The 14,744-nt window shown below is 34.5% G+C and overlaps 1 protein-coding gene across 1 annotated transcript in view; it reads right to left on the minus strand.

Moving 5' to 3' along the window:
• Positions 1-14,744, minus strand: part of LOC145685721 (uncharacterized) — a 1,054,280-nt gene that overhangs the window by 386,809 nt on the left and 652,727 nt on the right. The gene's annotated exons all lie outside the window — the stretch shown is intronic.

The raw sequence follows: 14,744 nt of genomic DNA on the forward strand, positions 1-14,744 counted from the left end.
GAATTTCGTTCAGTTTTCTTTTCAGGTTTTCGATGTAACACGGTATTGTTCAGGCAGTTGCTAACGAATAAAACTCGTCTTGGGCGTTTGTGGGTTAATTCAAAATAGTTCAGTTAAAGGGTGAGATTCAAGGGCGTCATTTAGAGGGATGAGGGCGGAACAGTTATCCCTCCTGTATTAGAGACTTATGTAGAATTTATCAATGTGATAGTAGTATATAAGTGAAAGATTGCTATTGAAGGTGATGAAGATCCTGCTCAGTGCCGTGCCTTGGGGGAGGGGCTAGCGGGGCGACGGCCCCGGGCGCCGAAGTAAGGGGTGTAAAATTCGGGAGGGAAAAAGAAAAGAAAAGAAGGAAAGAAAAACAGAGGAATAAAACACATGTGCACATATTATATAAAATGAAAGGAAAAAAGTAATGAAAAGTGCTCAAAATCAAGGAAAAGCAGGGTTTACTTTTTAAAATTTTCTCACATTTCGCGGCCGGTCTGTCGACCTCACTCACAAGTACGGGGCTACCGTCGTATACTCTCGCCCCAAGCGCTGATTTTCCACGACACGGCACAAAGTCGTGGAAAATCCTACTGAAGACAGTCCTACTGAAGATTTCGTAAACTAAACTATTGATGTGTATGCAGTGAAGAAACCAAGGCTAATATGCTTGATTTAGAATCAGAAGTGTGAGAAAGAATGATAACTTATTGTTAAGATATTTGTATGTTTGTTTGTTTTAGGACAAAAAATATTTGAGTTAATTGAAATCTTTTAAAAAACTTCTACATTAGTAACAAACAGTAGTTACTGAATATAGGAAATAATAACAAAAATAGCTACTGTAAATAGCAGTTAAAGTTTAGTCTAAAATATTTTTGCCAGTCTTTATTTAATGTTTTAGATGAAATCAAACGATTGTTTTTTTCTAAATTATAATCTCACATTGAATATTTATCAGCAATTAGTCTCAATATTAGGTAAGATGTGCATGTGAATGGAATTGTTAAATATGCTGCTTTCTTGCAAAAATACAGAAAAACAACCGCCCCCCCCCCCGAGGAGTTGACATTCCCCCCGGGTGAAAATGTCTGAATTCAACACTGCTCCCGTTTCCTCCCACTTACTTCATTCCACCATTTCATTCATTTCTCATCATCACCGTCTCCTTTAGCCTAACCGGCATAATTATAGGACGTAACACTTAAAGATTTCATTTCGTGTCATTTTTTCAGGACCAGTTTTATGGTAGGGAAAGCCACAACGTTATTCTCATTGGAAGGAAAAGCCACGAAACAGGATAGAAACATTCCACGAGGGAAAGACCACTCTTATTTATCAAGTATTGTTACTTTATCAATGTTAACATTGAACCTTCTGAAACACTGCTAGCTTGTAAGAAAAAATACTTCCCAATCTTCTGTACTAATATTGTATAAAGATAATGCCTGAAAATGTTTTGTAGAATCCTGCAGAAGAGAAGTAAATTTTTCCTGTTGTATTGACAGCGGATATTTATATACAGCGAAATCTGTAGCTTTGTTTCACACCCGAATGGTCGAGCTAACCCAAAACTTTTTTATGTGCAAACTCGCCTATGGTTGGCTGACCACGCGGTGAATACGTTTTTTTTAGTGTTTTTTTCTTTACGTTTTTCTTTCTCCAAAAAGAGAACGCGGAGGGGGTGACAGAAAGAGGAAAACAGAATGTTTGTATAGGTCACCCACCAGTGGCACGGATCATCTGATTTCTCCCTTCATGAGGGCAAGCGTCACCTGGTTGCCAACGGATACTTTGTGAAACAAAAAAAAAGAGCTCAATAGAGGGCAGTACTGAGAGATAGCTTATAAATGGCTGTTGCGCTAGAGATGCTTACGGCACTAGAAAAACGCTATTTCTCGCATTAACAAATCCAGACTGTAAAAATAGTTTTATGTTATGTATACTGAAGTTGTTTTGTCCACAATAAAACGGTAAACAATTGAAATATAGGTTAAATATTTTCTTTTCTTTTTCATCTACACAAGTTATCTTGTCACTAGAGGCCATTGGTGTTTTTACTTTGTCTGTAAGTAAAATATAGTATTTCTAAAACATTGAAATGTTCTCACTAAAGTGTTGTCAAAAACAACCATTACATAGTTTCTGTATATGTTAAAGAATTCATTTAAAATAATTATTATTCCAATATAAGTCATATAAATATTAAGTCTTCTTGTTAAATTACGGTTAATCGGGTTTTAATAAAAAATAGGTCTTTTTGCAAGGAGCATTTCAGGTCTAAAAAGCAGTAATGACGGACAAAATTGCAACAGAATGGTTATTAACGATTTTTTAAACATTTGAAGTGTGCTGAAAACGAGGACATAAAGTCTACCATTGAATTCCATCTGAAAAGGGCTGAAAGTCAATATTTAACACGATACCTAACCAAACACTATATACGATGTATTAAATGGTGAAACAAATAGAATTTGGGGCTTTGCAACTCTTGCAGTAGGGTGGTCCTTATTTCTCAAGTTGTGTATATCTGAGACCGCACCCCTTAATATTTTTCCTTTTAATGAGAAAACTGTTGTCTGTAAATTTCAGTTCGTTATGACAACGATAAATGGTGCCGCAAAGACATTTTAATCTTTATAGGAATAAGATTTAGAAAACAGTAGTTTCCTATGTTGCTCAATAGATGGCAATACATTCACAGACGTAGATTATTCTACTTAATCCCATTTCTTAAGTAATTTGGAGCAGATTTATGAACAAAATTAAATTGGAAATAATAAATAAATGTCAAACAATTATTTTTTACGACTGTTTACAATTAAATCGTTCTCCCCTTTGTTCTTAATTACAACTGTTATTGTAAATAAAACAATTTTAGACTACTTGTAACATGTATTTGAATTTTTTTGTTTTGCATTTATGATCTTTTGATATGACTGTTACTTTTAGGGAATTGAAGTTCCATTGTGGGTTTTGCATCATTATATGTGATTAAGTGAACAAAGTGATCATTATGTGTTCGGTGTCTAGTGAAATCAGTTATCGTAGTGGTATTTACCTCGTTGGTAATATGAGTGAACAGATATTGGGTTGTAAGTTACTGTCCAACAGACAAGTACTTGGTGCAATCTTTTATAACATACGAATGTGAAATTACCTTTAAGAGAGAATGCTCGGTTAGTAATTCGTGAAACAGAAATTTTTTGGTCTAAAGCAAGAATACCGTTCAAGGATACTCACCACAGCACAGAAAATACAATTCCAATGGAAGGAGTAGATTCTGATGAGATAGTGACAGGATCTTCGAGAAGAGGGAAAGTACTTTTTATTACTCCATGACTCGTTGCGGCTTTTGATCACTATAAATTGATTGATAGAGCTCCATGCGCATATTAATCGCAACAGCAGAGGCATTGGGACATAACTTCTTCTAATACTGGACGTATCAATGGAGCTTGTATTCTTCTTGAACAAAAATTGGAATAAGATCTTTTATATCTTCTGTGCAGGCATCACATTTTTGAATTGATGTTAAAGTGTGTATTTGAAGAATGTATTTCAGTTTCTTCCAGTCCAGAAGTGCCAATTTTTAAAAGTTTCCAGAAAGAGTGGCCGAGATTTCAACACAACAATTTTGTTACATTAATTTCTAATCGAAGTGTTAATTCAGTTCTTTGCTATATGAAGAAAGATAAACTAGTTTCTACTGTTCAAAATTTGGAAATGCATAGAAGATTACAGAGAACTTTTGGAGCTTACAGTAATTTTTCTAGGAAGTACTCCTCCTGGAGGTATTTTTTCCTTTTCCTGGAGCTGTACATCAGGCAAGGTGGATGGAAAAAACCTTATGATGTTTAAAAATATTTCTCTTTAGTAATCAGTTTAAATTAAATGAGCGGGAAGAAGAAGGACTGCGTCAAGTCTGCACTTTTCCTGTTCTAAAAAGCTTGGTTTACTTGGTTTTCTTGTCCCAGTACATCTCGTTCACCACATCAAGATTTACAATTTTTGAAGAGTTTTCAAACGTACAAACTCATAAACTGTGATGTCTCGAGAGTGACTTTATTTAAGTTTTCCTAACATCTTTGGTACCTCTCAAAGGAGTGTGAGCACTTTTATTTTTTGACGAGAATATCAATAATGAACAAAACACAAATTAGCAGAAAAAATTAAAAATAGTGACAGTTCATATGAAATGATGAAGCGATTTGAACTGCACGCTAGTGAAATTGAAGAAAAAAAAATGCTGATTTTGTGATAGAAAATACGAAGAAGTTCTTCGAAAGGTTTCGGATTTCTACAGGTTTTGTAGACCTTGATCCGGTTTGTTGGTCGACAAATGATGAATTTCTTTTCGGGAAAAATGTAGTTGATAAGCTGCATGCTACAAATGACGCAGCGGAAAGAGCGTAAAGTGAATGGAAAATCACAATGCAGTTCTAACTAAAAATGAAGAACAGAAACAATTCCTTTTGTAAGTGGTGAAAGACTATAGAAATTTGTTTCAGGATGTGGAAAAGCTACTTTGCGTGAAAAGTAAAAGTTATCATTAAGTCGATTTACGATTAAAATATATTTTTTGTCCATTTTTTGGAATATCAGATACTATCATTACATTTTTTACTTGTATTTATTAGCTGGTTGATTTCTAACTCATGTAAATTTTACTAACGAAGCAAGTGGCATGAGAAACAGATCCAAATATTTTTTCCACAGTGGTTCATAACACTGTGCATTACCATAAGTACTATATATACGGACGATGATCATGATGCTTGTAGCTTGTTCCCTGATAACCAACCGACTGTATTTGAAACCCAGTCAATTCTTAATTACAGAGGAAAGCTTTATATTGTCCTATTTTCATTTGTGATAATTATTATACGTTTATTGACAAATAGTAAATCGAGTGCCATTGAAATTCAAATGGATTTCTTTTTACAGAAATCAACTGCTTTGCGGCACGGGTTAACGTTGATGGATTTTTGTGAAATTTTGTGTATGATGTTTCTATTACCAAAGGAAAAGAAAGAGGGGGTGCGGCGGAAGAAATTCAAAAATTTATTTTTTCCCCATATACCTAAGGACCACCCTACTCTTGCAGTCACCATACGCTGACAAAATTATGCAAATGTGTAGCAAAAACATTTATGACAATAATATAAAATAGCAGCTATTGCTGCAATACAAAGTGAGATAAAAATTCAGAACGAAATTCCTAGGAAAAGGCCCTGTATATCATTTTCGAAGGGCTGTTGCATATTTCCGCGTTAGTGGCCCTGGTAACCATCCTAATTATCATAGGATCATGATTGATACATCGTTGGAAAGCTTATGGAACACAGATTCCAATATAATAACATTTTTGCAATTCCCACCATATTTGTAGAAGAAGAAGAAGAAGAAGAAGAAAGTCCTGAAAATAAATGTAATTTGCGTAAAAAGCTGAGACTGAAAAAATGGCCACTTTTGCCCCACCCTTCTCCCCCATATAAGGAACAAGTACAGATACAGGGTACTACGATGTAGTGGACTACTTCTTTGGTTCACATACCAATGTTTATGAATGTACCCCCAAGGAGGGAAGGGCCCCCCCAAAACTGATGCTAAAAAAAAAGAAAAAACACGAACTTTACCCTTTCCTCCTCAGCCGTGGTACTCCCATATACATAACATTGAAAAGTTTCATCCTTCAGGAATACATTGATATAAAAATTGTCTTCTTAGCTTAATTAGAGTATGAGCTATTCAGGTTTAAAAAGTGAACGCAGCAGTTGCGTCAATGAGAATTTTAAAGGTTATGACCTAGCCTGCACTTGATGGTACACGCGCAGATTGTGATGCCAGCAGGGCCGTGCCGTGGAAAATCAGTATACGACGGCGTCCCCATCAGAATACGAAAGTATACGACGGCGTCCCCATACATATATTCCAAGCAATTTTTCCTATCTTTTTTCCTTTTTTCTCCCGAATTTTTCGCCCCCTCACTTCGGCGCCCGGGGCCGTCGCCCCGCTCCCCCCCAAGGCACGGCCCTGGATGCTAGCAGGCATCTTCAGTGTGCAGTACCTCAGATTTCACATGAAAAGCATTTGAGAACATCCGCATAAGAATTTGCTGGAATGTTTCATCTGGCTGTCCACGATACAACAGATCTACTGTTGCTTATGGTCTTCCTTCTCAGCCGCCTGTGCTTTGGCTATCGATGGATCATTTCGAAATTCTTCACATTTACCTAATAATTTAAAAGCTTCTGGTTTTCCTATTGTTTATAGTCATGATATTGTGTCACGTCCCAGAATTGCGAGGAAAAATAGTATGTGGTCGCAAACAGTATTACTTAAGATTTTTGCAAGTTTTAACATCATACACTAATACATCTTTCGTATTTATTTTTGGTTCAGGGCATAGGTTCACATCGCCATAGAGGGACAGATGGAAGGGAAGCGAGGGATAGGAAGAAGAAGAACACAGCTAATCTATGATTTGAAAAATAGGAGAATATATTGGGAGTTAAAAGAGGAAGTTGAAGGTCGAGAAAAGCTGAGGAAACATTTCCAGGCCCAAGTCTAAAAATTGAAAATTAAAAAAAAAAAATCCTCACTAGTCCCAGGACCTGCCGAAAGACTGAATACTTAATAATAATAATAATAATAATAATAATAATAATAATAATAATAATAATAATAATAATAATAATAATAATAATAATAATAATAATAATAATAATAGGAGGTTCACATGGTGAGGAATATCTGGTGGAATTTAATGAATAAGTAAGATAATAAGATCTGTGTTGTCATCAACTATTGTGTTATTTTGAGCAGCATGTAGCGACTCACGAATAGGGATGTAAAATACCTGGGTATTTATTTCAGCGGGTAAATACCCTGGGTAAATACCCGGGTATTTACCCAAAATGGGTATTTTAGTGGGTATTTTATGTTTCAATTACCAATAAATGAATTTTATCGTTATCAATGAAAAATATAATGGTCATTTGTATCACCTGCAACAGGAGCACTAAATAACCACTAAACTAATCATTTTTTCTATCAATTAAAGAATGAATTTGATGTTTATTAAGTAACATATTACTGATTTCCTGGCTACTCCCCATTATTTTTCTTTCTACTCACACTAAATTTTCTTCTATTATCCTTGGTGGAAAATAATTGTCCATTCTACCCCGTAAATTCTTACCTTAGTTTGCCCCTGAGGCATCCAATCAGTTGCACGGTATAGAATTCGATAGTGGACCAAACCAACACGAAAATATAAAGTTTATGATAGAACATGACGATGACCACAGAAAGTGAAGTCAGTTGTCACCAAACTAATCATACACTATTATTAAGTATTCTGTCTGTCAGCAGCTCTTGGTATTAATAACACGAAATTTAAGTTATTCCTTAGGTTCGCGTTTGATGAAATTGCTTTCTTCATTTCTCTAGATCTGGCACATCTTTTATTTTCAATACCTTCTCCAGTTTTCAAATCACCGATGAGCACACTAACTAAACTATTTCAGTAACAGTAGGATCTCTATAACTAAAATGAACAACCATTTTTTCTTTAGGTTCTCCAAATTCATTAATTGCAGAAAATGAATTATTAATAATTACTTTCCTATTATAATATAAGGATCTAAAGTTTACATTACCTTAAAAATGTGAATAGTATTGATGAAAAACAACTTCTTTAATCATTTTTTTTAAAAACTGAACTGATATTCCAAATACAGCTGGTTACTTTTCTCACGCAAAATAATGTTATTTTTGGTATTTTATCTATTAGGCAATAAGATGTACTGAATTGTCAATCATGCAAAAAAAATAGACCAATAAATTTCTTATGTTTTACTCCTGGTTTACTGAATTAACAAATTAAATCTGTTTAAGAAACTACACTGTAACATCTAAATTGTGGGTATAGTTATAAGTACAGAAACTCGACTTTAGTAAGTAATAACCTAGAAAATATTCAGAAATGAAACAAATTACATATATACTAATTTACCATTCTGTAGAAGTAATTATATAATTACGAAAGTTGCAGAATAATCAAAGTAACTGAATTTAATGAGTTGTTCGATCAAATTATTTACTAAATATGCCGTTGAAAGAAAATGATCCATAAAATAAGAAATAACACTTCGTAAAACACTTAAGTAATTCATTCCTGATTTTAAGAAGTGTTCACTAAATGGAGTTTAACACTAATAATAATGCTTTGTGAAAGTATTTATTGGAATAGCATATTTAAAATACTAATGTGATAAAAAACGTTAAGTTGTATAGTAACTAAGTGAAGGTAATATTTATACCTTAAATTATTCAATATAGAACAGCAATTAACTCCTATCATAATGGAGCATTATAAATAAAACGATCACAAGTTTTACTGTTCTACTCAGTATCAACCATAAGTTCAGAGTCGGAATCATCACACATTTCTTCAGTATCAACATCAGTATCAATCGTTTCTTTACTTTCTTCTATGTCACTCATTTCTTCTGTATCCTTTTCCAATGTCTCTGGTATTTTGTTCTGTTCTATGCCAACAGCTGGTGACTTCTTCCTTCTAGACCATAGTTCCGAGAGTTGCATCCGTGAAACTTCAGGTAATTTCTTATTTAAAAGCTTCCAGTTATATGAAAGATATTTTAGTTTTAGTGCCCTCTCCGACGATAAACAATTTATTGTTTTACTATGGTCCAACTAAATGTAGAGAGAGTTCTTTCTGTGGCAGCAGATGTAACAGGAGCACTAAGGATTTGAATGGCGACATCAGCTAATTCAGTGATGCCTCGAAACCCTCTCGACCTAAGTAGTGAGCTCATTTGTTCCACTCCGTCCCACAAAAACTTCTTTGCCCATATTCCTTCCTTGTCCCTGTGGTCAGTCAAATGTGCTCTTAGTAAAACAGAATTCAATCCCATTTGTTTTCCAACTTCACAAATGAAATTTATTCATCAAGCAATTATTCAGCTGTCAATTTCGGACCCTGAAAAGTGGAATTGAGGAGATATGCAGCCAGATGAATTGAACCCAAGCCGAATTCACTTCATTCTTTAAATTTTTCCATTATTGATTGTTCTTCTGTTTTTGAAAGGATTGACGATGGTAACTGTTCTGTCCGAGTTTGATAAATTCTCTGGAATTTTGAATACAATGTCTATATAAAGCTTATTTTACTCGAAGCAATTAATCAAATCCACTATAGGTTTCAAAATGGCTGCAAGTTTTTCAATACAAATCCAGAATACATTAAAAGAGGTCTTTTCTTGATTTCTAAAGGTAATGATAATTCCTCACTCACAGTGAGCGTCTGAAGCCTAGTTTTATTGACAAGAAACTTTGGAGGCAGTGTAAATGGCCTCTCCATCTTGTTTTTCCAAGCAACTTTAACGAAATTATAACTCTTTTTTCCTTTGAGATTTGTGTAAATAGTGCTTGCAAGTGATGTCTATGTTTGTATTAACAACATCAGTTACACTTCCCAGTAATGTCTTTACTGGGACATCCGAGGATGTCAGAACAAAGCAAATGGAGATGAGCAAGACAACCCAAAGATACTATACAAATACTAATGTTTTACTAATATAAAAGCTGCTCTCACGTGTTGTCTCCCATGATTACTAAAATTTTTTCAGGGTTATATTGTTTACTGAATATTCATGATCTCTTAAGACAAGTAATGTGCATCTTTTGACACCGTGAAATCAACAAAAACAGGTTCAGACTTTGAAATGACGAAATAAATGATAGCTTCATTTCTCAAGTTACTCCACCCGTCACACTGTAAATGTACATTTGGAGAATTCCTCGAACTTCATTTTAACTTCCCCTTGCATTTCATTATATTGAGCATCCAAGTAACTCGTAAGCGGCGATACCTTGATGGAAGAGTATAGGAAGGACGAATTTTCTTTAAAAAATTCAATCCACAAAGAGTGACCAACAAGTGACAGGGGACACCCACTAACGAGATCGCGTTGACAAGGCTTTCGTTCAACACTTCCTGTAATATACTTCCGTAAGATTTCGTTAACGTTCCATACGTCGATATTTGTTTTAAGAAACGTCTATATTAAGATTCTATCAAAAATCCTAAATAGTAACGTTGAACCTAAGAAGCAATAAAAGTTAAGGAAAGTCTTTACATTTGATGGGAATTGATGTAATGTTTCTTATTTCAGCATATTTTCATATAATAAATGCGACTACATCAAATATATCGAACTCATTTTCTCCTTTCATGATAAAACTATCCTAAAATGTCCTTTTAAGTTCGAAACTAGTAGACATAGGGCACACTTTTTTCATGATTAACTTGAAGTCCATAATGTTCTACTCGGAAAGATTTTGATAATTTTGGTTGTCTTTATTCAACTAGTTATGTAATGCTTTAGATACATAATCCAGCTTTCGTTTATCTTTTATTTATGTGTCGGGTGTCTGAGTTGTTTTCTGTGAAACATTTCTGAGAATTTTAAAATTTCAAAATTGCACGTTTCAGAAAAAACTGTTGGATTGAAGTACTCTCAAATAAAAATACACAATAACTTGAAACTGTTCTTGAAAATTGATGGCGTATTGCAGACTTTACATTTGAAACTGGGACTGTCTCCCAAAGATTCAACAAAGAGGGTTTATGTACGATTTCTATGTTTGGACAACCTATGTCTTGAAGTCATACTAAGATTTTTTTTGAGTCTTGGTGTAAAACTAATCCAAGTTTAAAAGCCGTTCACACCTTGGTGAAGAAAGGGCATAGACGCATAAGTATAATAAAATAGCCCGAGATCAGGGATGTAGTGGAGGGTATACGCGGGTATACGGCGTATACCCACCTCTAATTTTTGAGAGCTATCGTATAGCCACCTAAAATTTAGGAAGTACGCGGGTGCACGCTACATTCATTCGATGCATAGTATACTCACTTCATTGGAACGAACAACTGCTTTTCATCTAAACAAAAAGAAAATCTCACTAGTCGTCAGGCTGTTGCCGGCAGTGATGTCTAAATTCTTTTAAACTGTTTATGTTTTCGGAGTGTGTGAATCAAGTTTTCCGAGAATCCCTTCTATAATGGAGAAAACACTCTGAACCTGAAGTGGTTTACTTCAAATGTCACATGTGCTGCCCCTACCTTCCGAAAGCTGACCTCTGGTGCTATAATAAAATAAAGCCAAACTGTTTCCAAATGTTTTTCTTAGAAACTCTTTTGTTTCTAAAGATCCCTGGGAGATAGAGTTGCGAAGAGGGAGGGTGAGGGGTAGGACATATATATATATGGTGACATTGAAGTTGTTGTTTTGACCACTGCACTCTGGAGTCACTCACTCTCTTCTCGCTCTCTATCTCCCGGGGAGGATGGAGCGGGCGGTAGTTTTCACATATCAATGACCACAGTTTTCATACCCTCTTTGATCCAAATTCGAAGTCTGCCGATTGGCTACAATACGGGGTAGAAGCTGTTCTTTTTTAATTGCGGAAGGAGGTTCCAAGAAAATATGGTCTTTAGGGTCAAGAGCTAAGAAGAAATATTTACGCGAAGAAATCGTTGACCTCTACAAAGTAATAAAACACGTGACTTATCGTCGGTCTAGTTTGAAGCTTTCACCATCGTTCCCAACTGCTCATTTGTAGCCGCAATTGACCAAAAAAAAAAAAAAAAGCTAGTATTACTAGTAGTTTTTCAACAACCTATCGGGCAAATAAAGGGAGGTGGTAAAAATAAACATTTTTCTGTTTCGTTTTCGTTCAGATAAAAAAAAATATTTGAAGAAAATTTGTTAACAGGAGGGAGTAGAAAACAGAAGTCAGGAATGATTTGTAGCGTATGAGCATGTCACAGCAATATTTGGTCACTTCGATACAGCCTAATGCTTAGTAGTGTTTAAACTTTCTTTGTGGGTTGACGAATTAAGAGGTGTTTTGCAATTTGCAAGATGTCCAAGAAGCTGTTATTAAATTGGTTAAAAAGAAGAAGAGACAATAGCTGTGAAAGTTCCGTTGATGAAAATGTGAAAGCAAAGACATCGAGAAACAGCGAAGAAAAATCCAAAGAACATGTTAATTTGCCAGATACTACTTCACAGAAAGACGTAAGTATATTTATTTATTTATTTATTTATTTCACATTACAAGATTGTTATGGCATCTCGGTTTGATGATGAAGATCTTTAGAGGGATAAGGTTCCTTGTTAAAGGCATTGGAAAGGAGACAATTTGAGGCCTATAAGTTAGGTACTATTCCGATATTTGCCTGGTGCGAGTGAAGAAAAACCTCTCTTAGGATAGCTGATCTGCAAAGGCTTTTTCATACCTTCTTGACTGATTTATTATTATTATTGCAATTTACATCTATGTAAACGACCCCAGGTTTAAATTTCGCTCAAAACAGTTGTTAGAGTAATTCTATTTAAAAAAAAAAATCAGACAACCATCCTCACTGGTCTTTCCAAGCTTTTCTTTGACAGACTAAGTGAATGCTGGAATAGTACATCAGCTTATAAGTCAAGACAGTGTCCTTTTGAAATCATTTTTTCTGACAGAGAGCTCAAGGTTTAATAATTTAATAAACAGTGATGCAACACAGAGAAAATATCTGATTACGGAAATTGTAATCTACCTAGAAGAGCTAGACTTGCGGGTTTTCTTATTTACCTCCTCGGTTTTAACAATAATAATAATAATAATAATAATAATAATAATAATAATAATAATAATAATAATAATAATAATAATAATAATAAAAGTTAAAAATTCAAATTTGAATTTAAAAAGTGGAAAAGCTCCCATTCTTTAGTTTATACTTTTATTTCTTTAAGGAAAGACTTTTAGGAGGATCATTTTTTTGCCTTTGTTTAGTTTTCCTTGGTTTTTTCAGGGTGCATATTTTATTTTATTTATTATAACAATCACCAGATACAACTCAGAGGCCATTTTATACTGAATATCTAACAAACAATAACAATGGAAAGGATTTGGGAAGGTATCGAACAGACCTGTTTAGTAGGTACCATCCCAACATTTGCCTGGTAGGACTGAGGAAAACCCGGTAAACCCGTCAGAATGGTCGACAGCGGGAATCGAACCCACGGCCTCCCAAATGCGAAGCCTACGCTCGGTAAAATTATCGATAGTGATTTTTTTTCTTTTTGAATCGCTCCTGGCGGGAAACTTAAGCCTCAAATCGAAAGAAATTATTGGACTAAAGTTTTAGATGGGTATACCGATACTACCCGACTCTAACTTCCGCGTTGGCATCAAGGCTTAATTCAGTCATTAATTGGCCTGGAAAATGTTCTCCAAGGTGCCTATTTGTTGTTTGGTCGAAGCGGCTATTTTGAATCGCTTCTGATTTAAAAAAAAATTTTAAAAAAAAATTAAAAAAAAAAACAACGGACTAAAGTTGCAGACACGGAAAATATTCGATCATCGTGCCACCGCAGGTCATACGCTTAATTCGGTCTAAATTTGTGTTGAAATTGGCGTCTAGAGCAAAAGAAATCTTCGTGTCTGGAGGTCGCGATAAAGTACTAGATTTTAACTTACGATAGCCACTGTGAATTGCCTATAAGCAAGAATATTTCATAACTTTCCGAAGATATAACTATCTGATAACTATAAGGACGAATCTTTCACCAGTATTCAATGAGGAAACACTGATTAGTAGGACAACAATAATGCTTAAAAATCATAACAGAATATTACACTCATGGTTGGTACCTAAACTCTGGTTGTGACAGTTACTTATGTGTGTGCATGTTTGATATTTTTATGAGCATAATAAAGCATAATGTTTCAAAATAAAGCATAAAGTGTAATGCTTGAGTCCTTCATTTGAGAACAATGTTCTCAATTACTTTCTACAAAAGAAAAGTTTATTTAAAATGGCTTGGTAAAAAGAATATTTGAAAGATAGAAACCACCTGCCAGTTGCTTTCATACGCAACTATGGAGAGTCCAGACTAAATCGCATAATTTTTCTGCGTCTATATCTTTCTTCTGGAAGCAGCAGCTGAATAAGGTGCCAATTTTGAAAGGAATGTCGTCTGGCAGTATTTTCCAAAAGTTTTCATAACCTCATTTTAGTCCTTTCTGAAATATAAGGGCCTAAGTGTTATGTTACATTATTTTGCATTAGAAGGGATTACTTATGATTCTAGTAATGTCTTTGATCCTTTTCATTTAAAAATATTGTAATGAGCTCATTACTTATTTTGAAAAATACTATCAGAGAATACTTCTATTTTGACTATTCAGGACATGAAACTATAACAGTGCCTCTCTCTGCTGCTTAAAATGAGAGAAACTTTTCACTCGTATAAATCTAGAGAGATCTTCATTTATACAATGAAGATCTCTTGCAGTTTGCTTCCAGTCAGGGAGATATCAGCAATTAAGGTGGCGAGAACGAAGAAAAAACGAAACTGAAAACAAAACAGTGAAAAGAAAAAAATAGCTTGAAGGTGTAGTATGATTAAATAACGTGCTTCTATTCTACATTTACGAAATATGATTGTAAATATAACTCCTTGAATTTAGAAATATCTGGTTTAGTGCAGAATTCCCTATTCAAATTTTAATAGAAAGAGCTCGATATGTGCTTCTACTTTGAGGTTCATTATTAAACAAAGCATAAATATGTAACAAACTTATGTGTATGTCAAACTCATTAGTAACAGAAACGACAGTATCCCACACAGCACATGTAATAATAATAATAATAATAATAATAA

This window comes from Thermobia domestica, chromosome 5, assembly GCF_964235325.1.
Source record: "Thermobia domestica chromosome 5, izTheDome1.hap1.1, whole genome shotgun sequence".
Lineage (NCBI taxonomy): Eukaryota > Metazoa > Arthropoda > Insecta > Zygentoma > Lepismatidae > Thermobia > Thermobia domestica.